The sequence below is a fragment of the Molossus molossus genome, unplaced genomic scaffold (assembly GCF_014108415.1).
Source record: "Molossus molossus isolate mMolMol1 unplaced genomic scaffold, mMolMol1.p scaffold_m16_p_3, whole genome shotgun sequence".
Classification (NCBI taxonomy): Eukaryota; Metazoa; Chordata; class Mammalia; order Chiroptera; family Molossidae; genus Molossus; species Molossus molossus.
The window spans coordinates 112,101,520-112,128,428 of record NW_023425366.1 but is presented as its reverse complement, the minus strand read 5'-3'; the positions used below and the strand labels follow the sequence as shown (position 1 = coordinate 112,128,428).

The window sequence follows — 26,909 nt, the reverse complement described above, 5'->3', positions numbered from 1 at the left end:
CCTGCCATTGGCAGTGTAGGGGTCCCCTCCTCCGGTCCCTTCATAAAAACACAAACCTCCACAGCAGGGAGCCCAGCCCCGGCCTGCTGTTGCTCAAAGGAAGCTTCTCTGGCACATGCGCCTTTTTGTGCAAGGGAACAAGAGTGAGCCAGCTGCCTTCCCTCGGGGAGAGATTGTGCTGTTAAGGTGACCAACTGGCCCACCCGATTCTATTCCCACCCTCGGGAGTTCTTCCTACAATTTATTCCATGGCCCATTCTCAGCCTGACTTGGAGCCTTTTCTCAGAATTGTAGGCAAAAGGACAATCCTGAGGTGCAGAGCCTTTGGGAACAGACCTGAGAGGTTGGGCATCTGGAGGTCTGGGCCATTTCCCTCAACCCAGAAGGGCTCCGCCCACAACTCCTGCCTCAAAAGGCCAGGAAGCTCTGGGCCCTGATCCTGGGGAAGGCTGGCCAATAAGCGGCTGCCCAGGCCACACTGCCGGCGAGACTCCCAGGCCCGCCCTGGAGCTGGCAGTTCAACCCTGGCTGGCTGGAACACAGGCCCCTCTCGCTGCCCACAGCACTCGGAGGGGACAGTGGCGTTGGCCTCTGTTTTCAGGAAGGCAGAGGTCAGCTCAGCCTCCTGCCCTGGTATCTAGACAGCAGCCAGCCCAAAATATCCAGGCATCCGAGATGCTCTGGGGATGGCGGAAGACCCTTTGCCCTGGGTTGGCCAGCTTTGTGCTCACTGTGGCTGGGGCTTCTGGGCACAATGACAATACTTGGCTCCATCCAGAAATGACAGGAGGACGGACACTGGGATTTGGCAGTGCTTCAGGGCAGAAGCCACAGAGAATGACTCTGCCTGCTCAGCCCTGGGTCTTTCAGTCACTGAAATAATAATAACCACATCAACAACACTGATAAGCCAACATTCATGGCTTAGTTATGTTCCAGGCACTGTTCTAAGCAAAACAGTGGATGGAGCTGTTATAATTAGCTTCGTTTTACAGGTAAAGAAAACAAGGTTCAGAGAGGTTAAGCAACTTCCCCAAGGCCACAGAGCCAGTAAGGGCTAGAGCTGAGACCTGAACCCAGGCAATCAGGCACCAAAGAAACCAGTTTTTCCCAGCCTAAATCTCAATTTCTCTTCCCTTAAAGGGTGCTGTTACTTTTAAGGCCTGATGAGGAGACTGGTGCAAAGTCCTGGGGCCTCAGGTGGCTTCGGATGCTATTCATCACTATGTGTCATTACTCCAGGCCCCATAAAGTGGGACACACACACTTTGGGAAGCAGGCTGGGGACAAGGGAGGCAGAGAGCACAAGGTCACCCATGAGCCCTGAAAGCAACTCCCTTCACTGAGCGCGGGGTAAACACCTGTCAGTGAGGTGGCAGCCCTGTCGTAAGGATGAGCAAGGACTATGATGCACTTTGCAGGCGACGCATTAAAATTAAGGGATTTGGCCACATCATTCAGTTAGCAGGTGCGGAACCAGGGCTCAGACCCCAGCCTTCTGATTACTAGCCTATCACTCACTGTTTTCAAATGGAGCGCTGACCACGTGCCAGGCCCTGGTGATACACTGATGAGTAAGGCAGGCTCCGTGTCCCCTGGGAGCTCCCAGGCACAAGAAGAACAAGAAACACGATGTGATGACGTGTTCTGCGAGAACACAGAGGAAGGTGTGACTGGCCCTGCGCTGGAGCGGAGGCAGCGTCAGGGGCTTCCTAGAGGGAGTGACATCTGAGCTGGGTGTCAGAGGATGGGCTAGGCAGGCTGTGGGGACAGGGTGTTGCAGGCAAATGGAGCAGAACGCTCCGGCTCCGAGGCACAGAAGCATTGCAAGTGTCAGTAGGGTGTGTGCTAGGCAGAGCCAGAATCCATGCCGGGCAGGAACTTAACGGGCCGTGGAAGTCTGAGTGTTATCCTGGGCGTAGTGGGAGACGGGGAAGGATTTTAGGCAGGAAAATAACAAGATCCGCCTCTACAAGAAAAACATTCCAGTCAGGCAAACGGATTAGGAGGAAGCAAATTGGGGGAGCTACTGAGCAGCCCTGGTGAGAAATGGTGAAGGTCAGCATCAAGGCAGGAGATCAAGAGCTCTCCAGCAGGCAAGGACCTGGCGATGGGCTGAGGGATCGCGCAGAGGATTCTGGGGGCCATCAGCTTGTGCCAGAGTGGACGCTGGTTCCACTGATGCACTTGGGACTGGAGCAGGGGGAGCATTTGAAGGACGGGTTTGTTTGGTTTTAGAAATGTCCGGTCAACAATGGTGGAAAAGTGTCAGGAGGTTGGAAGTATGGGTGGGACTGTCACTCGGGAGAAAACGGGAGCTGGGAACAGAAATCCAGTATCACGGGGGACAAAGCCACTGGCAGATATAAAAAGTTACCTGGGCAGGAAGTGCTGTCAGAGAGAGGATGGGGAGAAAAGGCCAACAGACGAGACAGAGATGTGGGCACTGCACAGGGCGAAAACCCAGAGCGGGTGGGGAATCCCAGAAGGCAAGAGAGGAGAGACTAGGAAAAACACATCAGGATGGAAAATGAGCTCACTGACAAACTTGGTACTAATTTTGGTGAAGTAAACTAAAGGCTTTCTTTATTTTTTTCCTCATAACCTGACGGTTGTATTACAGCTGCTCACTTGGGTATTACCGTCTCTCCGGCTCGTGTCCGGGGTCTGGCACGTTTTTGCAGGATGGGACGGTGCCCAGTTTATAGATGGTGCTCAATAAATCCGTGTCGAGTGGATGACTGAGGGCGCCGGGTTTCAAGGAACTACAGAGCTAAGAAGTCAAGAAACCGAGCTAGATTTCCCTTTCACGTCTGGCAATAAAAGGAAGAAATATTTATCAAGTGCTTGGCGTTCCTTCCTGAAGAAAAAACGCTGGGCCCACATGGCTTCACTGGTGAATTTGGCCACACAATTAAGGAAGAATAATACCAACTCTGCATAAACTCTCCCAGAAAATTGAAGAGGAGGGAATACCTCCCAACTCATTCTATGAGGCCCGAGATATACCCTGATCTCCAAAGCAGACCAGACATTGTAAGAAGAATACAGACCAACACCCCTTGTGTTCATAAGCACAAGAGGTTTTCATAAAATTTTAGCAAATCGAATCCTCCTAGGAAGAGGTGGAATGCATTTCCCCTCCCACTGAACCCGGGCTGCTCCTGACGGGCAGGAGACTCCGTGGAGCAAAACGAGCTTTTCCAGCAAAGGCCACGCTAACCCAGCCAGCCCCCAGCTGACCCAAGCCCACATCTGCCACCTACAGAATCGTGAACTAAACAAACGTTTTCTCCCTTAAACCACTGCATTTCAGGATGGCTTGTTACACAGCAAGTGCGAACCGAGACAGGGGAAGCACTGCTTTACGAGGCTCAGAGTTCCTCAAGCACAGAAACCACGTCTTACTCATTTTCCTATTCCCAGTGCCCAGGGTTACTCAGCACATACCTGTCGAATGTCTGCTAGTTTGGGCAGCTCTTGCGAAGAGCTAATAACCACCATTCTGCCAATGACTGCTGCCTGACCCCTCAATTAAAGAGCTCCCTGTAATTATGCCGCCTGGTAAACCCACACCCCAGTCCAGAGAGGGTTGGTGTTGTACCTGCAGGCGCACGTGTCAGCGTGCGGGTGAGGTGGATGTGCATTGCGTGGCTAAGGGTGAGGCAGGTGTCAGACTCGGGTGTTCCCCTCCCCACAGCCACTGGGTTACGAATATTCTTTCCTTCACAGAGCACCTTGTATTAGTGATCAGTGGTATTCCCTATGACAGCCTAAGTGACAGGAACTGTCCTTTCTATAGATGGATTTCATCAGCAAGTCAGGGACCAGAAATCACTGCCTACAACTCAGCCAGGCCCAAGAGCCTCAAGACCAGGAAGCCAGACCTCCACCGCTGTGTAAATGAACACAGGAAGGGAACGAAGGGGGAAAGACCAACCGGAAGTAACATGTGCAAAACAGGGCAAGAACTCCCACGGAGCCAGACTGGACTGTGGCCTTGCAGCTTAACCACTCATCGCCTCAGTCTCCTCACCTGTAAAATGGGGGTGACAGTGGTACACCTACCTCCTAGGACTGCTGGGTGACCATGCTTAGAGAACAGTATCTCTCTATAACAAGTGCTGTGTACACGCACAAATCACAACTGGAATCACAGAGAAGGAGTTGCTTAGAACTGCCACCCCCAGTCCCTTCTCCTCCTCAAGAGCCATGTTCTCTCCTCTGGTCCACTGCCACCGCTCACAGGTGGCCGCCACCAAGTGGAAATGAACCACCAGAGCTGTCTCGGGGGTGGGAGGGGGGGAGCACAGACAGCAGGAAGCTCAAGGTGTACCGACAATTAGGGGTTATTTCAGGCACCAGCCCCACTATGCTTACGTCAATATTTTCCAAATCAGTCATTCAGAATTTCAGGTTTCTCTGGGTGCCACCTGTGTGACTAGTAACTGACCTGTGAAACTCACATCTTTATAAAAGGAAACCTTAGGTCAGGATTGAAATGGAAAGTCAGCTTGCCTGCCATAAATAGGTGGTGCCCGGGAAGAGAAACACAATGAAAACAAAACAATGTTATTAGAGTCCAGCTAGAAACAGTTACCGCTGAGAGCTGAGTCCAAGCCCGCCTTTCTCCCTCTGCTGAAACAGGATGTCACACATGTTTGAGAAGATTTAGAGACCTATTTGCACAAAACTGAGATTTTCTCCTGGAAGGGTTAGAAGGGAATTTAAAAGGGAATATTTAAAAGATTCTATTTTATTTACGGCTGTGTGTCCGGTCCACCTAAAGCATCTGTGATCATTCATTTCATGTTTCAACTTGGCTGGGCCACCATGTCTCTGTGAGGGTGTTTCTGGATGAGACTAACATTGGAATTGATGGGCTCCTAGGAGAGCTGATTGCCCTCCAGGCGTGGCGGACTGCTGTCAATCGACTGCAGGCCTGAATAGAACGAAAAGGTTGACCTTTCCTCTCCAACTGCAACATCGGCTCTTGCCTAGGTTCTGCCAGCCTACCCGGCAGGGTTGGACTTGCAGACTCCATAACTGTGTGAGCCAATCCCTCACAATAAACTCTTTACAATACACTTCCTATTGGTTCTGTTTCCTAGAGAACCCTGCCTACCACAGCACCTCTCCACCGAGAGCTCTGCCCTCCCTTCCTCCCGCCCCCAGCCTACCCAGCTTGTACCGACTCACTAACCTGAGAGCAGGCAGGTCATGCCCCTTAACTGGAGGCTTGGGGGGACTCGCAGGAAGGGATTCCTTCCACGAAACACTCTAGACCAGGGCAGACGCTGAGCCAGCGGGGGAGCCATCCCCATGAACTTGAAACCACACCGTTAACATTTCCCCATTGGCATGCCCGGAGGACTGTGAGGTCACCCTGCTAGAAAAACAAGGCAGTCCCAACACCTCCCCTTTCCAACTGGGGCACCCCTGACAACACTGCATCTGCAGCTATGACACTGTGCAGCTGTGGAATTGGGAAACTGACCCCACACAGTGAGAAAGGTGAACTCACACAGTCTCAACGGAAGGGCAGTGTGTGACCATGAAGCGCCACCCCGCCCATAGCCTCTGCCTGGGTTCTTTTCATAGCACCCAGTTTCCACCTGTATGTGCCCCAGGACTGGGGACCTTGACACTTGCCCACACTGCGTCTGGTTTGAGGTCCCAAACTTTAGAACGAGGTTTTCCAAACTTTAGCCATTTGCCTGCCACCTTCTCAAGGTACCACTGTGGGACTTCACTCCATCTTTGTCTTTAAGTAAACCCACCCTCTAACTGAAATGCATGTGTTTTAAAAAGAAATCTGGTCCAGCCCATGTGGCTCAGTGGATTGAGCACCATCCCATGGACTGAGAGGTCCTGGTTCGATTCCCAGTCAGGGCACATGCCCAGGTTGCAGGCTTGATCCCCAGTAGGGGGCTTGAAGGAGGCAGCTGATCAATGTTTCTCACATCAATGATTCTCTCTCTCTCTCTCCCTTCCTTTCTCTCTAAAAAAATCAATAAAAACATATTTAAAAAAAAAAGAAATCTGGCCTGGCTGGTGTGGCTCAGTGGTTGAGCACTGACCCATGTACCAACAGGTTGCTGGTTCAATTCCCGGTCAGAGCACATGTCCAGGTTGTGGGCCAAATCCCCAGTGGGGGGCATGCAGGAGGTGGCCAATTGATGTTTCTCTCTCTCTCCCTCTCCCTTTCTCTTGCTCTCGAATCAATAAAGAAAAAAAAATTTTTTTTTTAACTTTTAAAATAAATACATAAATAATAAATAAAAAGAAATCTGGCTCCCTGGAAATGGAAACTCTCTACCACTTGCCACAAACAGAGACAGACTGTAAAAGAAATAGCCCCACCCCCAACCCCTCCAAAAGTGCACAAGTTCAGGTTCAGTGCTGTTGTCTGCTGAAGGGCTGAGCTGAAGACCTGCCCTGTCTGGTGAAAGAAAGAAAACTAGAGTCACAGGAGCATCAAGAGTTTAGCAGCAACTAAGGGTTTCCTTTTGATGGAATCAGAAAGTTTAAAGACAACTAAAAAGGGGACGACTTTCTCCCTAGGTGACTTACTGCCATTTAATGTCATGCTCAGTGCCACCTAAAATCACTCCAGCATTGTGACTGCCACCCTGCGGTAATCCATTGATCCCAATTCCGTCTCCAGTGGTCCCCACTCAGGGAACCACAGAGCATGTGCCTTCCCTTCCTTCCACCCCCTAGCCTGTCCCAGGACCTTTCGTGGGACCTCGCTTAGACCCAGGAGCCCTGAACCCAATAGCTGTTCCAGACCTATAGGTAGTCTACCAGTGGACAATTCTTAGGACAGCAGGACAACATTGAATTAAAACAAAGAAATTAAAATGCTCATACACTGCTGGTAGGAATGTAAAACAGTGCAACCACTATGGAAAACAGTCTGACTGTTTCTCAAACCATTGAACAGAGTGACCACATGACCCAGCAATTCCACTCCTACGTATGCACCCAGGAGAAATAAAAACATGTGTCCAACAAAAACTTGCACAGATGTTTACAGCAGCATTATTTACAATGGCCAAAAGGTGGGAACAACCCATACATCCATCAACTCACGAAGGAGAAACAAAACATGTTATGTCCATACAATAGAGTATGTTTAGGTCATAAAAAGGAATAAAGTACTGATAGATCTGCGACAACATAGATGACCCTTCACAGTTATTACAAGAAGTGAAAGAAGCTAGACTCAAAGGGCCACACAGTATATGACTCTATTTACATAAAATGTCCAGAATAGGCAAGTCTAGAGAAAGAAAGATTAATGGCTGACTAGCGCTGAGGTGGATGGGAAAATATGGGATGATACCCAAGGGCACGGGGCTTCTTTGTGAGGTGAGGGAAATGTTCACAAATCAACAGTGGTGACGGTTGCAGCTGTGGCTATACTAAAATACACTGCATTGTACACGTTTATTTTTTTTAATTAAAAAAAATTTTTTGCCCTGGCCAGTTTGGCTCAGCGGTTAGAATGTCGGCCTGCGGCTCAAAGAGACCCGGGTTTGGTTCCTGCTAAGGACACATACCTCGGCTGCAGTTTGTCCCCGGCCCTGGTTGGGTTGTGCAGGTGGGATGGCAGCCCCTTGATGTGTCCCTTTCACGTCAATGTTTTTCTCTCTCTTTCGCTTTCTCTCTCTCCCTCCCATTCTATCTGAACAAAAAAATGGAAAAATGTCCTCAGGTGAGGATAAAAAAATAAATAAATAATTTTTTTTTTCCTTATTGATTTTAGAGAGAGAGGAAGGGGGAGAGAGAGAACATCGACTGGCCGCCTCCTGCATGCCCCCCACTGGGGATCAGGCCCACAACCTGGGCATGTGCCCTGACCAAGAATCCAACTGGTGACCTCTTGGTGCATGGGTCGACGCTCAACCACTGAGCCACACCAGCCGGGCTGCACTATACACTTTTAAAAACTTATATACAAAGAGCTTTAAAAGAATAAAACGAGGGAGCTCTGAGTTTACTAGGGGCTGGTATTTCAACATCTCCGTTGGGTCTGGCACACCAGGGCACCTAAGAGCCCTTTGGGACCCCACCTCCCCCAGTGTGAAAGGGAGGGTAGAAACCTCAGGTCAGGAAGCCAGGCCTTGAGCTGACCTGAGGGAGGAGCCTTCCCAGTCCCCACAGGGCCCAGAGGCCAGACACCCTCATGCCACACCCTCAACCGTCCACCTAGGACCAAGGCCTGGGACTGAGCCAGCCCCTCGCTTTCCAGGAAGAGGGAAGAGTGTGTGGCCCCATTCCCCAGCCATCTGTCCTAAGTACACAGAGTACACAGTAGGCGCGACTTAAGCAAATGCGGACATGGACCACCCAGTCCCAGCCCTCACAGAGCGCCCCAAAAACTCGAGGACGGGTTAGAATCCAAACCTTAGTTAGTGCCCCTTCCTTCTCCTCAACAGACCCAGCTTGCTTCCCACTCAAGGCGGCAGGACGTCTGCATGAGTTTCCCCTTTCTGGAAAGTTCTTCGATCTTGGGGTATCTGGCTCCTTCTCTTTGTTCAGCCTCAACTCCAAAGCCCCCTCCTTAGAGAAGCCTTCCCGGACTACACAATCGAAGTGACTTCCGTTTTATTTTCTTCAAATCACTGAACATCATCTGCTGTTTTCCTATTGATTTCTATTCACTGTTTTTGTCTCATCCCTCTGACTGGAAGCTCCCCGTGGGCAGGGATTTGTGTCTGGTCACTGTTGTGTCCCTGATGCCCACCACAGTGCCTGGCACCAGTGGTAACCCACCCACTCCAGGCCTCACCAGGAAGCCTGGAGCAGGGAGGAGGGGAAGCCTGGAAGAGTCTCCAGGGGCTGAGAGGAAGGCTCAGCATCTCTCTCACTCCGGGGGAGGGGAGCATAACTTCCTAAATGTCCCTGGGGGCAGGACGTCTGCATGAGTTTCCCCTTTCTGGAAAGTTCTTCGATCTTGGGGTATCTGGCTCCTTCTCTTTGTTCAGCCTCAACTCCAAAGCCCCCTCCTTAGAGAAGCCTTCCCGGACTACACAATCGAAGTGACTTCCTGGGGGAGGGGCTTCTTGAAATTCTCTGGAGAAGGGGAAGCTGTGTGTCCTGAGCAGCCAACACTCACAGCAGCTGGGGGTGGCAGTTGGGGGACCTGGATGGGCCACCAACAGTGTCAGCACTACCACCGTTATCATTTCTGCCTGTCTATGGACCAACTGTCCTGTTCATTACCCAGAATGGTCTTTAAAACACATTAGTTGAACTCGATTAATTTTACAATGTGTATAATGCCATAAATGGAAAATCAGTATCACTTGCCAAGTGATTGATGTTTTAGTAATATACTTTAAGATAAATATAAGCATATTACAGTTTTTAGCACTGCTTTTAGTCATCTCCAAATGTTTTGTGGGTGTGCAGTCCAGACTCTGGGCGAGGCAAAGATTAAGCCTCTTCTGGGCTCTGCTCCTAGAAGAATGTGACCCCATGTCATGTTGATATAAATGGACGCTGACCATACACTTGGGCCTGACACAGCGGAGGGAGGCACAGCCAATGGCAGGAGGGAGACGGGGCAGCTGAAAAGCAGGAAGCTGCCTAAGACCCCGGGGTGACTCTGTGAGTCATGTGACAGAGATCGATTGAGCACTTACTGCATGCTTAGCTCTGTGCTGGGTGCTGGAAATACCCTGGTGAACTCAACAGATGGGTCCCGGCACCCAGCAGCGCCAGCCTCTCTTACGCAAATACCATGAGAAACGATGGAATCAAATACCACTTAGACAGGGGGTTCCCAACTAAAGCAGGATTCCCAGCACGCCTTTCTGTACCCCCACACACCCGAAACAGAAGAGAAACAAGATGGCTTTGGCCAGGGTAGGGTGGGCATGTGGGCCTGTCCTCTGTGCCCAGGCAGAGAGGGGACCTTCGGGGCTGCGATGTCTGACTCCGGACAAAGAATGCTCGTCTCCAGGACACTCACCAGAACATCTGCAGCAAAAGAACTTTCTTGGCCCAAAGGACCAGATTGCTTCAATAGGAGAATACAGATATCTGTTTTCAGGGAGAGGGACGTGACAGAAATACATCAGTGGAGTAGAGTCTGTGAGGTCCACAAGACTTGGATTCAAATCCCGACACACTCAGTGTGTGTTTAAGCAACATTTCTAAGACTCCGGTTTTTTTTTTCCAGCTATAGACGAGGGATAATAGAAGTCCCTACCTCAGAGCATTACTCATTTTAAATGACATGAAGGATGGAAAGCACGTGGCCCAGTAAACTGCTTGGCAGGCTATAAATGCTGCAATAACAGCAACGGTAATCATCTTCATTGCTACTGATAACAGTGGTGAAATCTAAGTCATTCTTTCCTCCTCTCAAACACCAACCGGACCCAGGTCTTTATGTCTCTCTGAATTCTCGTCAAAGCCCAGACTCCCATTCCCAGTGGTCTCTGGGAAGCCCTGCTGGGGATCCCAGGAGGGCGCTCCCCTCAAGTGTACCCACTGCTGCCCTCTCTTCCCCCAGACAGCCACGTGTCTATTAACAGCACCCAAATGGGAAACCCATTACACCCACGAGGCGTCCACAATGTGGTATTCTGAGGGAAGTGTCCCATGGGGACTGGATGACACCCCATTATTGTCCCTAGATTACTGCACAGCCCTACCCAGACTCTATCCACAGAGCCTCCAACATGCAACCCATCTTCTGAAGCTCCCCACCCCCAACTCTGCAAAACGCCCATTATCATCACTGAACTTCAGTTACACAAGTGACTCATGAATATTTTCTCTCTTTTATAGGTAAGACTAGAGTCCTTGTGCCCATTCCTTCCAAGAACCTCTCCCCTCTTACCAGAGGCAACCACATTAGTCTACTCTGATATCTCCTTCCAGACGTTCTTCTCTCTGTACGCATAATATATCCGAAATACAGCTAGTATGTGTTTGTTGCCATATAAATTGCATCTTTTCCCATACATTGCTTTGCTACTTGCTCTTTTTTAAAAAAATCCAACCATGTCTTACAGATCTTTCTATATTGGTACACAGAGATGAACCTGCAGCCGATGTGCTGGGTGACTTCAGGCATGGCACTCCACCTCTCTGTCCCTGGCTGTCACAATGAGATGTTCTAAGGCTGTTCCGCCCCTGAAATTCTCCAATCTTAGCCCGTGGCTACCCCGAATGCCGAGAGCTCTTACCCCTTCCAGGCGTCCACCTAAGGCTTGGCTGCCTGGGTGAGCCCAAGTGACTCTGGTCCAGAATGTCATGCAGTCCCCACCGCGGGTATCAGGTTACCAGCCAGAGCTCTCGCTGGGTGGCAGCTCAGCCTCTGATATTTTTAGACGACCCCCCCCTTCGGCCTATCCCTAACAAGAGCCAGATGCACGGACAATTCCCGCCAAAGTTGGTGCTGCTGAAATTGCAGCCTTTAAGTAACTCCTGCAGGAAGCTGGGCTCTACCACTCCTGGGGCGAGAAGGGGAGCCTCCTCTTCCCACCACCCCCACCCCTGCCCCCATTCCTTCCCTGGACAAGCTGAAGCCAACAACCGAGAGTCGGGCCTCTAGTCCTGTCTATGGTGCCAGCTGTCCTCATTCCCCATTCCAGCTGCTTCTGCCAATCGCCGCTTTTCCAAACCCAGTAAGATGTCCCTGCGCCCCTCCTCCCACACAGGAGTCCGGTCACTGACCTTTAATTGCCTCTTCTGGAAGGGTTCTGCTCCCCAGTCCCAATGCCTGGCACCCCACTGCACTTTTGGGTGATAGCGGCCACCACCCCTGCTCTGGAGAGCCCACCCCCACCCTGTCCTAGCTGCTGGAGCCTATGTCAGAGTCCCTACTTGTCCACAGAGCTGGGCAGCGGCCACATGTTGCAACACACACAATTTTCTGCCCCTCCAGGAAGGTGGCTGGACTCCTGCCTCCCAAACAAATCCCGCCAACCAGCCAGCAATCCACTGCCATCCCATCTGGCCTGGAAAAGCATTCATCTGTTTTTGTCTCGACAGACTTCCCATCCTGGTCATGTCTGGCAGGGCTGACTATGACAGAGAGGCCTTCACTCTGCCCCCCTCCCCGTCAACCAGGAAGGCCGCGGAGGGCAGGGGTGTCAGCATGTGCCCAGGAAGAAACACTGGCCAGTTGAGACTCCCTGTGTGTGAATCCATCACCGTAGTTGGAAAATTGAGAGTGTGCACATATGCATGCGTTTTAGCTCCTGCGAAAACAATATTACGTGAGAGGCAGAGAAAGAAAATGTAGGTGAAACACTCGCTTCCATTCCAGGAAGAAAAGCCTTACAAATTACCTGTGTGAAGGGGGGCGGCAGGGAGGACTCAATGGATGTGCCCTGTATTTACAATTAGATGCCATGGAGTCCTGTTTGCCCCTCAAGAGCTGTGCCCAGATCTGGAGCCCTGCCAGCCAGAGAGGGCACGGCCCCTCCCCTCTGGGTGGGGCAATGCAGTGTCAGCTGGAAACCGCCCAGCCTGGCCCTGCCCTCACCTACCCCACCGGCCACCTCCGTGGCTTCCAACACAAACACCTGTCACCAGATCAAAATTTTCCCACTGGAGGGACAGAGGCAGCTCCAGGCTGTGTGGTCTGCTTGCTGTCTCCCACCCCTACTCCCCAATTCCAGGCGGGGGCAGAGGTGCCAGATCCAAAAATCCTCAGTGGGAAAACAGGTTCTGCATCTTCCTACCACCCCCACACTCCTCCCTAGGCTGTGGGCTTGGCATCCGAGCCCTGATTTCTCCAAACGGGTCTCCTCCATTCTCCACAACCCACCCGGGAATTTCTAGGTAGAGAAAAGAAGAGGTCTTGTGGGGGAGGTTCAGTCTGGCTCTTGGCATTACTGGCTCAGTGACCAGACCTGCGGACTGGCCGTCTCTGGCCTGGCTCTCCCCACCTAGGAGTGAGAGGCTCCCAGGAGAACTGGGGAGCATGGGTGCCCTAGCAGACTGCACAGGCTCCACCAGCTTTGGTTTCTATCTTCGTGCCTTGAGGACTCCTGGGGAAACCCGGCTCCTGTCCCTTCCTCACCCTCCTTCCACTTCCTCATCCCAAGGCCAAATTCCAGGGAGAAGTGGCCAGCAACAGTGAGTGGTCTCTGGGATTTCTAACTGATTCAGTGTAGAGGTGGCTGAAGACTTAAAAAAAAATTATGGTAAAATATACATAACATAATATTTTAACCACCTGTAAGTGTACAATTCAGTGGCATTAAATATATTCACAATGCCATATAACCATCACCACTATCTATACCCAAAATGTTTTCACCCTCCTCAACAAAAGCTCTGCACCCATTAAGCCATAATCCCCACACCCCTTTCCCCAGCTCCTGGTAACCTCTACTCTACTTTCTGTGCCTATGCATTTGCCTGGGCTAGGTACCTCCCGTAAGGGGAATCTCTAGTATTTGGGCTGATTTGTTTCTTAAGGCCCTCTCCAAGGCCATGCATTACGTTTCCTCTGCCTGTCACTTTTCAGTCTGGTCTCTGCATTTTATTTTATTTGTTTTATCCTCACCCAAGGACAGTTTTCCATTTTTTGTTCAGATAGAGTGGGAGGGAAAGAGAGGAAGAGAGAGAGAAACATCAACGTGAAAGGGACACATCGAGTTGCTGCCTCCCGCACAACCCAACCAGGGCTGGGGACAAACTGCAACTGAGGTACGTGCCCTTAGCGGGAACCAAACCCGGGTCTCTCTGGGCTGCAGGCCGATGCTCTAACCGCTGAGCCAAACCGGCCAGGGCTGGTCTCTGCATTTTAGACGCAGATTAATTAAAAATTCACCCCCCTCCACCCCCACCAATCCCTCGTACACATCTCTGGAGCTTGAGAGGGGACAGTGACCCTTTCCCCAAACCTGACTAGGCTGTCAGCCTTGTTCCAAAGTAAGGGTTCTGTGGCCTGGACAGAGGACTTTTCTCTGTGGGGTCTCCCTCAGGTCCAGGTGCCCCAGACTATCTCCATTTATGAGGTCCCCATGTGGGGCCTAAATGAGAACCTCCCGGGAGTGTATTCAGCACCCTGTATAGTCCACACTGGAGCTCTAGCTCCCTCTTTCTCTGGAACCCATGGGTGGGGCCCTCAAAGCCCCGAAAGCCCCAGGAAGGCTAAGGTAGGGAGGGGGAGAGGCGTCATCTACCGTAGGGCCCTGAAACTCCTCCACCGCCCCAGACCTAAGTAAGTAGCTCCACGCCGTTGGGGGGGCAACGGAGCCGCCGCCTGGGCCCGAAAAGGCTGCGCTACTCCAGGACCCACGGACCCAACCTGGGCGCAGCCAGTCCCGCGCGCCAGTAAGGCGGGGGCCAGTGCTGCGCCGCGCCGTGGACCCTCCAAGCGAGATCAGACGGCAGCCCGGGACGCCTCCCCAAACTTTTCCCGCCCACCCGGGCGCACACGGAGAAGGAAGCCATCCCGGGGTGGGGATGTGGAATTCTGGGTCCTGGACGAGTGAGGCACCGGCGGGAAGTCTGCGCCGCCCGCGTAATCTGGCGGAGGAAGGGCGAGGCCCCTCCCTGCCCGCCACCAACTGCGGTCCGCAGGGACCACCTCCCAACCAGCTCCACTCCGCGCCGGGCCGCGCGCCCGATTCCCGGGCGCACGCCACTCGGAGCCCCACGAGGTGCGTGCGGCCCCGGCGCAGTTCCAACTCACCGGGGCGCTGGGCGCTGGGCGCTGGCGGCGGGACCGACCGACGGGCGGGGGCGCGAGGCGGAGTAGCCGACCGACGGGCTGGGGCGCGAGGCGGAGTAGCCGGGCTGTTTGGAAGCTCTGGGCTAGGACTGCACGCCCTCCCTCCTCACTCTCGGTGCGCAGAGCCTCCTCCCCACGTCCCCCTTTTTCACCGATCCCGCCTCCCGGGGCGTGATGTCAGGAGCTGGGAGAGCAGAGTGGGAGGGGCCGCCTGAGGCGGGTGGGGGACCCTGCAGAGAAAGGCCAGAGCCCTGGGAGGGCACCCCCAGCCCCAGCCCAGCCCGCTTCCTGCGCAGCACTGCCAAGTTTAGGGCGGATTTGGTCGCGTAGCTGCGTGAAGCGGGAGAAATGGGAAGGAAACTCCTCGTAGCTGGAAGTGTCCCGTCCTGTGCTCGCCCTTACAGAATCCCAGCTCTCTTGCCTCCCTTCTCCTGCCTTCTCTTCTCTGTCTTCTCTTAGGGTAAGGGTTAACAACAGGGTTCTGCACGACTCCCAGCTTTAGGACCCCTTCTCTGACGCTTTTCTTAACTTTGTGATCTTGTCCGTAATCTTTCCTGCCTCCGTTTCCTCTTCTGGAGATGAAAGGCACACAGGACCGCTTTCCTTGGGTTCTTGTAAGATCTGAAAGTGAGAATGCATGCACAGTGCCTGGCGCGCAGTAGTGCTCAATGAATGTTATTAACTCCTGGTATTTTTATTATCTGACATAGTCTCCACCTTGGGGGGAGGTGGTAGGGCAGCCAGTAACCTAGTCCTAGGGTTCCTCCAGAGTCCCTTATTCACGGTACCCCCTCACACCCCCTTACACAAACCACTACCCATATCCTTGAACCTGCAGTCCTGGAATTTATTGTCCCTGGAAATGACGAAAAAAGAAGGACCTGCCTTTCTTTCCGGCCTCAGTTCCCCTCTGTGGGGGCAGGGGAAGGGGAGAGGAATCTTTTCTGTATTAAAAAATTGAAGAAATTGCAAAACAGGGCCACAACATATTATAGTATATTTTTAAGGTTTTAATTTAACAGGTTAATTTTATTTGCCCACACCCAAAATACAAGACTTTTGCCACTCGCATGAGAATTAGTCCTTTAAAGAAATGCTAACTTATTGCTCAGTTGCTGGACCACCTGGGAGGCCATATTTAAATTTTCTGATTTTTTTTTTTCAATCTTGTTGGGGAGCTCTCCAAGGGAACAGCCTCCCAGGTCCAAATTGAGACCCTTAGAAGATTTGAGGCCCCCTTCAAAAGGCCACCTCCCCCCAGGCCCTGAGGTTTCTGGGTAGGTCCAGTGTGCCTGACCTGTCACATGTCTTTTAATTCTGAACTTCTGTGGCCAGTGAAGACTCATCTCCAAACAAGAGATTTTTCTTAGGGCTGCTGAGAAGGCAGGAAGGTGCTCATTTGAACCGAGGCCCCACAAAATAGGGGATAAGAATGGGGTTTGGCTAGGGCAGAGGAGGGTCGGGAGGAGCCCCCGCCTGTCTCACAGCACCTGGAGGACAGAGAAAACCCAGAAGGCTCTCCCCGAAGGCATAATCTGGAGCAGGGCTGGCATTTGCTGAGCACTGAACTTGGTCCAGTTACTCCATAAACATTACTTTCAATGTAGCACAATAGCCCATTAAGAGAAGCTACCTAAGAAACTTGCCCAAAGGCCCTATGTGAGGATAGAGAATGAATTTGAACTCAGATCCACTGCAGCAAACCCCACTCGCCTCTTTTTATATAGCTACTTACCAAATGCTAACCATGGTCGAGCCATTGTTTCTGCCATTTCCACGGACCACCTGAACTAGTATTCACTTAACATTTCCTTTAAATCAAATTTGTTTACTTATATTTATTTTTTAAACATTTTTTATTGACTTTAGAGAGAGAGGGAGGGAGGGAAAGGGAGAGAGAAACATTGATGTAAAAGAAACATAGATTGGTCACCTCCCGTAAGCACCCTGACCAAGGACCAAACCCGCAGCCTGGTCAAGTGCCCTGACCAGGAATCGAACCGTGACATTTCGGTGCACAGGATGATGCTCAACCAACTAAGCCACACTGGACAGGGCTAACTCTATTTATTTTAAAAGTAAGTTCTATATCATCATGGTTAACAGGAAACCAGTGCCATCCACTAGAAATAGAAGACAAACTTACTAATCTAAACATTACCCAAAGAAAGCCGTGTTAGTACATCCCAGCCAGATTCTGTTGCTTGAAAGAGCCTGTGAACCAGGGGTTTAGGAGCTATCACAAAGGGAAATCAGCAGGTATAAGAGAGGCGTTAGACACACGCTGGTCCAGAACGAAACTTTCTCCTTCTTGTGATCAGAACTATTGTGAGATGGCTAAAAAGGGAATTGCATTCTCAGTCCATGATTCAAAGCTAGGCGATGCCTGTTCTCTCTGTCACCTAAGAGCACCTCCCATGTGCCTGCTGGTGGGGTGTGCCCCACACTGGGGAGAACCTGGTCAGACATCAAGTTGCCTTTCCAGGACCCAGAGAAAGGAATGGATGGATTGCTTCTCTCTCTGGCTTCAAAACCCTCTCCAGAACCCTACCTCCCTGTCCCATTCACCTGCTAGGTGTACCTCTTAGTTTTCTCTCTTTAAATATATATCTGTCTGCAATGTTTCAGAACGAAGCATCTCTGAGCATTGGCTATGCCCATCAGAAATCAGTGTTGTGATATAATTACACTTGTGAAGCAGATGGATCACCAACGAGCACGTGGCTGAAGCTCCTGTTGCAAATAGAGGCAACAGATCTGAGGGCTGGGCTGGGGGCGGGGGTCGAACACTTCTCTCTGTTCCCAGACAACAGCCATCTAATTTGTGTCTCTGATGTTTTTACATTTTTTAAAAAATCCTCACCAGAAGATATTTTTCCATTGATTTTTCAGATAGAATAGGAGGGAGGGAGGAGGGGAGAGAGAGAGAGAAACATCAATGTGAGAGGGACACATTGATTGGTTGCCCCCAACCAGGGCACATATCCCTGACTGGAATAAAACCCAAGACTCTTTGGTCTGCAGGCCATCACTCTAACCACTGAGCAAAACTGTGTCTCTGATGTTTTCGAAAAAGTATCACACACCCCGGAGCAGAAGTGTAATCAAAATGAACAATCATCAACTGCAATATTTTCTCATGCTTCGGAGAAGGCTGGCACACATCCTAGAACATCAGGTTTGGCCCCTGCAAAGGGCAACTTCTCTGCTGGCTGGAGCTAGTAAAGGGTGGAATTTATACTCGGGGGCACATTTTTGCCTTATCTAAAGACTTTCTGGGAAGCAGGGCCTGAGGCCCCCTTCCCTCCCCTTGTGGGATGTCACACGATGGAGTTCCACCATGGGGTTCTAGAATAATGGGCCAGAATGCCTCTACAATTCACTGAGCACCAGGTGGGGAGAACCAAGAGAAACAAAGTCCCGCTGGCTACCAGTGTATGAAGCCAACGTTCATCAGGCACCTCCTAGTGAAACAAAACTAGGCCCTGAATCCAAACTCTGCTTCTCGGTCCCCGAGTGGATTGCAGCCACCACACTTCCCGTTAGAAGCAAACAGACATTTAGAGGCTCAAACAAACAAATAAATACCTGTTTCTCTAATAAGGTTGGAGGCAGAAATCTGCCTCCTAATCACTTGTATCCCTGCTCCTAGTTTTTCAATAATAAGTTTGAAACCTCAACTCAGTGTGAGGGAACAATACGTGTGTTTGATTGACTTGTGGCTCCCAGTCCCTCATCCCTCTATAGTGATGTATATATTCATATTCACACTGCAGATGTAGCCTCCTGGCACGTGGAACACCCTTCTCTCCTTAACCTTGAGCTAGGCCGAGTGATTGGCTTTGACCGATGAGATATTAGCAGATGACACAGGTAAGGGCTGGGAGTGAGCTTGGACAGTGGGCTTGCGCTCTTGTGCTTTTGCCATTTCCATTATCATAGCCCATTGGCCCCAGAAAAATAAAAGAGATGGGGAACAGAGCTACCCTAGGTGAGAGGCAGGACTTCCAGCTGAGACACAGAACTGCTCCAGCCAAGGGCAGACACGTGACTGAGAAAGGCATGTCTATTGTTGCATGTCACTGAGGCGTCATGGCTGTTTGTTTCATAGCAATGGCTGGTTGATAAAAGAACCATCTTCTGAAAAAACAATCCCATTTACCATCGTGGCAAAAAAACTAAGATACCTAGGAATAAACTTAACCAAAGAAGTAAAGGACCATTTGCAGAAAACTACAGGACATTGAAAAAAGAAACAGAGGAAGATATAAAAAAGTGGAAGCACATACCTTGTTCATGATTGGAAGAATTAACATCATTAAAATGTCCATACTACCCAAAGCAATCTAGAGATTCAATGCAATCCTCATCAAAATACCAATGACATATTTCACAGAACTAGAACAAATACTTCAAAAGTTAATATGGAATCAAAAAAGACCCCAAATAGCCACAGCAGTCTTGAAAAAGAAGGACAAAGCAGGTGGGATCACAATACTACATATCAGGTTATACTACAAAGTGGCTGTAATCAAAACAGCCTGGTACTGGCACAAGAACAGGCAGATAGACCAGTGGAACAGAATAGAGAACCCAGAAATGGACCCAAGGCAATATGCTCAATTAATATTTGACAAAGGTGGCAAGAGCATACAGTGGAGTAAAAACAGCCTCTTTAATAAATGGTGTTGGGAAAATTGGACAGCTACATGCAAAAAAATGAAACTAGACCATCAACTTACACCATACACAAGAATAAACTCAAAATGGATAAAAGACTTAAATGTGACCATGAATCCATAAAAATTCTAGAAGAAAATGTAGCAACAAAATTTTGGACATCATACGCAGCAGAATTTTCACTAATACATCACCTAAGGCAACAGAAACAAAGGAAAAAATGAACACATGGGACTACATCAAACTAAAAAGCTTCTGCACATCAAAAGAAACAACCATCAAAATGGAAAGGCAACCCACTGTATGGGAGAACATCATTGCCAATGATGTATCAGATAAGGGGTTAATTTCCAATATATATAGAGTGCTCATACAACCCTACAAAAGAAAGACAAAGAACCCAATTAAAAAATGGGCAGAGGAGCTGAATAGACACCTCTCCAAACAGGACATACAAATGGCCAAGAGACATATGAAGAAATGCTCAACATCACTAATCATCAGAGAGATGCAAATTAAAACAACAATGAGGCATCACCTCACACCTGTCAGAATGGCCACCATCAACAAATCATCAAACAACAAGTGTTGGCGAGGGTGTGGAGAAAAGGGGACTTTAGTACACTGCTGGTGGGAAATGCAGACTGGTGCAGCCACTATGGAAAACAATACGGTGTTACCTCAAAAAATTAAAAATTGAACTTCCATTTGACCCAGTGATCCCGCTTCTAGGAATATACCCTAAGAAGCCTGAAACACCAATCAGAAAGAATATATGTACCCCCATGTTTGTAGCAGCACTATTTACAATAGCTAAGATCTGGAAACAGCCCAAGTGTCCATCAGTAGAAGAATGGATAAAAAAGCAGTGGTACATATACACAATGGAGTACTATGAAGCTGTAAGAAAGAAAGATCTCTTATCCTTTGAGACGATATAGAGGGACCTGGAAAGTATTATCCTAAGCGAAACAAGCCAAGCAGAAAAGGACAAATACCACATGATTTCACTTATTTATGGAATATAATGAACATAACAGTCTGAGGAATAGGGTAGACCCAGAAACATGGAAGTAGGGTACAGACTGACAACCCTCAGAAGAGGGGATGGTGGGGGGAGGAAAGAGACAAACCACAGAACTTATATGCATGTATGCATAACCAATGGACATGGACAACAAAGCTGGGGATGGGGCAGGGAGGATGGAGAGGAGAGTGTCAATGGGGTAAAAAGGAGAAACATCTGTAACAAAAAAAAAAAAAAAAGAACCATCTTATGTGGGGAAAGAGAGGAAACTAAAAGGAAGGCATCTGAAGGCGTGGAAGGCCATGGAGAAGGCTCGGGGGTTGCTTCGGGTTTGGGAAGAGAATTAGAAACTCAATGACCTCTTGTTGACTCTTTTCTATTCTCAGAAGGAATAACTAGGAGTGTCCATGCCTGGGGGCAAATCTGATCCCAACCTTAAGAGAACCTAACAGAACTTGTAGCAGGGTGCGTAACAAAAAAGAATACGTGGGCTGTTGTCAAGAAAGACAGTGATCTAACAGAAAACATGATCTAAATCCATAAAGTCATCATGGAAATGGGTCAACTATGATCATGATGCAACCACTGAAACCTGCTTTTGGTTGATGGGTCAGTTTAATCTTGACAGATGTCAGAGGTGTTACTTTTGTTCAATGACCATTTCCTTTGCAAACACCGGGTGGAGAGGCTGCTAGGTTGACCCCCATGTGATCCTGCCTCCTGGTATTCACACCCTTATGTTCTCCCCTCCTTTTGAGAGTGGACTGGACATAATGACTTTCATTTAATGAATAGAATAAGGCAAAAATGATGGATATCACTTCCATGCTTAGGGTACAAGAACTGGGACTCTGTCTCATTAGCAGACTTTCTCTATTGCCTTCTAGACTTGCTTCCTTTAATGAAGTAAGTTGCCATGTTAGGAGGCCTACATGGCAAAGAGCCAACAGCCAGCCAAGAACTGAGGCCTTCAGTCCAGCAGCCTCTGAGGACCAGAATGTGGCCAACAACTATGTGGGCTTAGAAGCAGCTCCTTCCCCACTTGAGCCTCAGATGAGACCCCAGTTCTGGCCGACACCTCGCTGGAAGCCTCATAAGAGCCCCCCACCCCCACCCCCCGAGGCAGAGGACCAAGTTAAGCTACGCCCAGATTCCTGACTCACAAAAACTGTGAGTTAACAAATGTGTGTTGCTTTATGCTGTTAAATTTTGGGATAATTTTTTATGCAGTAATAGGTAACTGATACACAAACAAACAAACAAAAATAATTTAATCTCCATTGACTGAGACTGGGGAGTGGATGCTAGTTACAGCCTTCGCATCGGTCATGATAGGCTAGGTTGTGCCATGATAACCAACGATTCCCAAATCTTTCTGGCCTATGACACAAATGTTGACATGCCTTGCTCATATTTCATGTCCATTTTGGGTTGGTTGTGACCATGTGTCTATGTCATCTTTACCTTATGATGCAAGCTGATGGAGCAGCCTCTATGGACCATTGCTGGACTCAGGGAAGTGGGAAGTTAAGAGGATGAACCACATATTGGCTGTTAGAAGCCTCTGCGTGCTCACATTTCATTGGCAAAGCAAATCATAAAGCCAAGCAGCAAAAAAAAAAAAAAAAAATCTCCCACTAGCCTTGGCCAGTTTTACTCAGTGGTTAGAGCATCAGCCTGTGGACCAAAGACTTGCGGGTTCGAGTCCGGTCAAGAGCATGTGCCTGGTTGTGGTTGTTCAGTCCCTGGCCCTGGTCGGGGTTGTGCAGGAGGCAGACAATCAATGTGTCTTTCTCACATCAATGTCTCTCTCTCTCTTTCTCTCTCTTCCCCCCTCTCCCTCCCAGTCTGTCTGAAGATAAATGAAAATAAAAAAAGTATCCTCGGGTGAGGATTTAAAAAAAAAATCTCCCACTAGCCATTTTATCTTGGCAAGTCACTTCATCTCTATCTTTTTTAAATATAAATTGTATTGATTTTTTAGAGAGACAAAGGGGGAGAGAGAGAGAGAAACATTGATGTGAGAGATTGGCCACCTTTCCCATGCTCCACAACTGGGAATCGAACCTTCCACCTTCTAGATTATAAGACAATGCTCCAACCAACTGGGCCACACTGACCAGGGCACTTCATCTCTGTCTTTGAATTTGGCTTACAGCTCTAAATGCTTCTGGTTGTAGGAACATAGCAAGCACACGCAAAGGCCTCACAAGCAACCTCTTCCCTTGGCTACTCTTCCCGAGAAGCAGGAGCCTCCAAACCAGCGGCCCTGCTGTCAGCACTTCTGGGCGTGGCTCTGCTGGCTGCCGGTCCTGCCACGTGCGAGACAGCTGGGAAAACCCTAGTGTCTGCTGTGTGAAGAGTCAAGAAATCTGAATTCCTAAAGTGGGGTCTGAGAAATATGCTCTCTTGAGACCATTTCCTCTGTCACCCACCTCGACAGACTGGGTCGGGGGCAGGATGGAGACAATGGTTTCCAGCTGAGAAAGAAGCCACTTAAAGCTGGGAGCTCTGGGGCTCATCGCTGCTCCCTGTCACAGAACTTCCTGCAAGAACAAGAAGAATTCACAACACTAGTGACCAAAGTCAATATTGGGCCACGAGAGCCAAACCCCTGGAGACACAGTCCATCGTGCTGCTGCATTAGTCTCCGACGTCTTTGAGAGAGAACACACGCAAGCCTACTGTGAGTAGAATGAACCTATCAGGTGGTGTCTGGGTTTTTCCCATACAGAAATGTTTGGCAAGGTGACCTCAAACATCTAGCTACTTGACTGTAGTTCTGTTTTCGTCAGGAGGTTTGCCATCACAAGGCCAGGACTTCAGGGCCCTCCCAGATTTGAATTTCCAAAATATAATCAGAGAGAGTCATGGGGCCCTGGCAGGTTTGGCTCAGCAGTTAGAATGTTGACCCTCAGACCAAAGAGTCACGGGTTCGATTCCAGTCAAGAGCACGTACTTCAGTTGTGGTTTGATTCCTGGCCCTGGTCGGCATTGTGGGGGAGGCAACCAGTCAATGTGTCTCCTCTCTCACATTGATGTTTCTCTCTCTCTCTCTCTCTCCTTCCCTCCCACTCTGTCTGAAAATAAATGAAAAAATATCCTCGGGTGAGAATTAAAAAAAAAAAAGAAAGAGTCACAGGAAGCGGGATGTTCCCACCAGTGTCATTACCACCAGATGTCTGGAGCCCCAGATGGACCATGGGATGTTCTTGGCAAATCATGGAAGAAAGTCCTCAGGTATTTCTCAGGGTGGCAAGATGAGTAGCAGCCAGCACTCTTGACCCATCTTCTGAAAAGCATGGAGTACAATTTAACACCGAAAAGGAAAAGAAGAAAAAGAAGTTCCTGTTAGTAATAATGTCCCTCTTATTTTCCTGAGATCTTAAGTACAATTATGAATACTATTCCAGCAGTCTATGAAAACATTCTTTATACTTTTCTAATATTTTTAATCCCTCCAAATCTTATCCTTCCTTACTTTCTGTCAAACAATTGCTCAGGGAAATAAAATGTTCTAGTTATTTATTTAGCATATACTTAGTGTGGCTCTGCCATGTGCCAGACACTGCTTAAGGCATGGGGGATGGGGCAGGGACCAGACTTGCCAAAAAAACCCATCTCATGGAACTTACTAACAACACTGGTCAGTTCTACTCATTATTCTGCTTTCTTGGGTTTTGTTTGGTTTGGTTTTCCAAGATTCTCAGGTACCTTTGTGCACGTGGGTTGTCCCTCAGGCTATGAGACTATGGAGACATCCCCTAAGCTGAGTGACCCTGGCCTAGCCAGACAGCCCAGCCTCAGCACCCAGGCCACACGCACAAATCCTTGTGGGGCGTGGGGAAGGAAGGATGTCGTCCCTTTCCACCAGAAGACACACACACACCCTCACAGTCTCACAGTTCAAAATTCAAAGAATGACAGGGCAGGTAGGAGGTGGGGAAACTTAGAAATTCTTGTCCACTCCTGTGCCTCCAGGCAGGAAGGCATTTGAAGCATCCTGGGTGAATGAGACTCTTGATCTCAAAGTCCTTACACCTGAGCAGTCTGGCATCCCTCCTTATGTGGGATTCAAGTCCTTTTGGACACAGCTGGTTTCTGTTTGCTCTTGTTTATTGCTCCCTGTATGACATCCCCTGAGAGGTGGTGGCCCTGCATAAGGCAGCCTCGCCCTCCAGATTCTGGCCTCTGCCTCCGGCCACCCGCACAGGGTGAGTGCTAAGTTCAGGGGCTTTTCTCCCACAACACTGTTTAAAATGTTTGATTCATGTGCTTTTTTTTTTTTTTTTTATCTTCACCTGAGGACATTTTTGCATAGAGCAGGAGGGGAAAAGGGAGGAAAAGAGAGAGAGAAACTTCAATGTGAGAGAGACACACGGACTGGTTGCCACCCACACGACCCCAACCAGGGCCGGGGACAAACTGCAACCGAGGTATGTGCCCTTAATGGGAACCAAACCCAGGCCTCTCTGGTTCGCGGGCCGATGTTCTAACCTCTGAGCCAAACTGGCCAGAGCGATCCATGTGCTTTTTTACTTGTTGTCTTCATTCCCCAATAAAACACAAACTCCCTGAGAGCAGAGGCCATTATCTATCTTGCCTAGGGCTTCGTCACCCACGTCTGACACACAGTGGGTGGTCAGTCAGGGTTTCCACTAGTCTTCAAGGTGTCTTTATGAAATTTAGAAAAAGCTGCCCCTTCTGAACTGATGATTTATTTTTTTTTATTTTTTTATTTTTTTATCCTCACCGAGGATATTTTTCTATTTTTTGTACAGATAGAGTGGGAGGGAGAGAGAGGAAGGGAGAGACAGAGAGAAACATCGATGTGAAAGGAACACATCGACTGGCCGTCACCCGCACAACCAACCAGGGCCGGGGACAAACTGCAACCGAGGTATGTGCCCTTAGCGGGAACCGAACCCGGGTCTCTCCGGACCGCAGGCCGAAGCTCTAACCGCTGAGCAAAACCGGCCAGGGCTGAACTGATGATTTATAAAGGTGTCCTCTCAGTGCACACGGCTTGACATAAAGATGGCACTTCCATGAAAAGGAAAAACATGTCCCTTCCTCCAGGCAAATACGATCCCACAGCAGGCATATGGCTTGGTGAACCATCCGTAGACAGCACCCCCTTAGCTCTCAGCTAGGAACTCTTGTGCCATCGACAAACTATGCAACAAGAGACAGGAGCACTGGATCAATAACTATTTGATGAATGAATTAATGAAATGCAAGTCCTTGGGGGATGTATGATGGTTTTAAACCATGTCTGCAAATTCTTGACATTCAGCCCATCGAGAGCTCCGGCTCGTCAATGGCTGTCCAGTAGAGCAAGAGAATATGGCGGAGATGAGGCTGCATGACTCCCACTGCTGGACCGCGAGTAGCCAGGCAAGATCTGCCCGAGTCTCTGAGACCAGGTGCTCAGAAGACAGTGATGAGCAGAAACAAACACAGCTGGGAGTTTACAGTCTGGTGGGGTGGACAGTCGTTGGGATGGTCATATCATTTATCATCCAAAGTAGGACATTTTTGAGAGTGAAAGGGGTACTATTCATAATTGCAGTGGGACAAAAGTCATGCATAGGAACTGCCCCCAGGGAAACAGATGCACATTGACATCACCCTCACTAGGATGAATTCGTGGATGAAGTAATTGTTCAACTCAATGTGAACATGTCACCGTAACAACCACACTGCGAAGGAAGGGGGAGCTGGTCCTCTGCGAGCCTACGGTAAGGGGATTTGACCCAGGCAGAAACATCAAGGAGAGCTTCCCTGAGTGATGCTGGAGCTTAGGCCTTAGCCCTGAAGGATGACTAGGAGTTGGCTTGGCAAGAGGGAAGGGAGAGGGCCCCAGGTGGGGGAAGCAGCACTTGGTTAAAGGCCTCTGGAATGTGGTGGGTAGGAAGGTATGAAAGGAGTCAATGTGGCTAGAAAGGGGAGAGCCAGGGAGGGGTCGGGGAAGCCGGTGGGCTGGGTGGGGTCAGGGGTTTCACTCTAGGCGATGGAGCACTGGAAGCATCTTTCCTCGCTGCTGTAATATGCTGAAGACATCCTCTGAGGAAGAGAGAGATGGATGCTCCGTTGTCATATCAAAGGAAGCAGCATTAGTCAGCAGCGTCCATTCTTGCGGAAGCCTTGCACGGTCAGAGGCTTCAGGTTACATGACACACTGTACGCTCCTACCCTGATGTGGCTGGAGAACAGGCGTTGCGTTCACAGCGTCAGCAGAACAGAAACTGTGGTGTATTTTAAGCCAACGAAGAAATGACCAGTGCTGCTCCGCAGAGAATGGGGATTGGAACTCAGACACCCTTTGGGTTCCAAAATAGGGTCTCAAATGTTTTGTAATTTTCATTTAAATTGTTAGGTGGCTTGAAGCTATTAGTTAGTTTATCTCCCAATACACTGTTTAATGTAGCACTGAATAAATTATGCCAGTGGATGAAGGATCAACTAATAGCTGTGCTAGTAAATGAT

General features: G+C 49.4%; 1 protein-coding gene across 2 annotated transcripts in view; it reads right to left on the bottom strand.

Annotated features, from left to right (window-relative positions):
* EMP2 (epithelial membrane protein 2) overlaps positions 1-14,778 on the bottom strand; it is a 31,215-nt gene extending 16,437 nt beyond the window's left edge. The window contains exon 1 of one of the 2 annotated variants that reach the window (XM_036280836.1): positions 14,675-14,778. The gene's annotated coding sequence lies outside the window, so the exon portion shown is untranslated. Of the gene's footprint in view, positions 1-11,207; positions 11,255-14,674 lie in introns of those variants that run through there. The other variant, XM_036280837.1, reaches the window with a different exon arrangement.
* Positions 14,779-26,909: the final 12,131 nt, after the last annotated feature.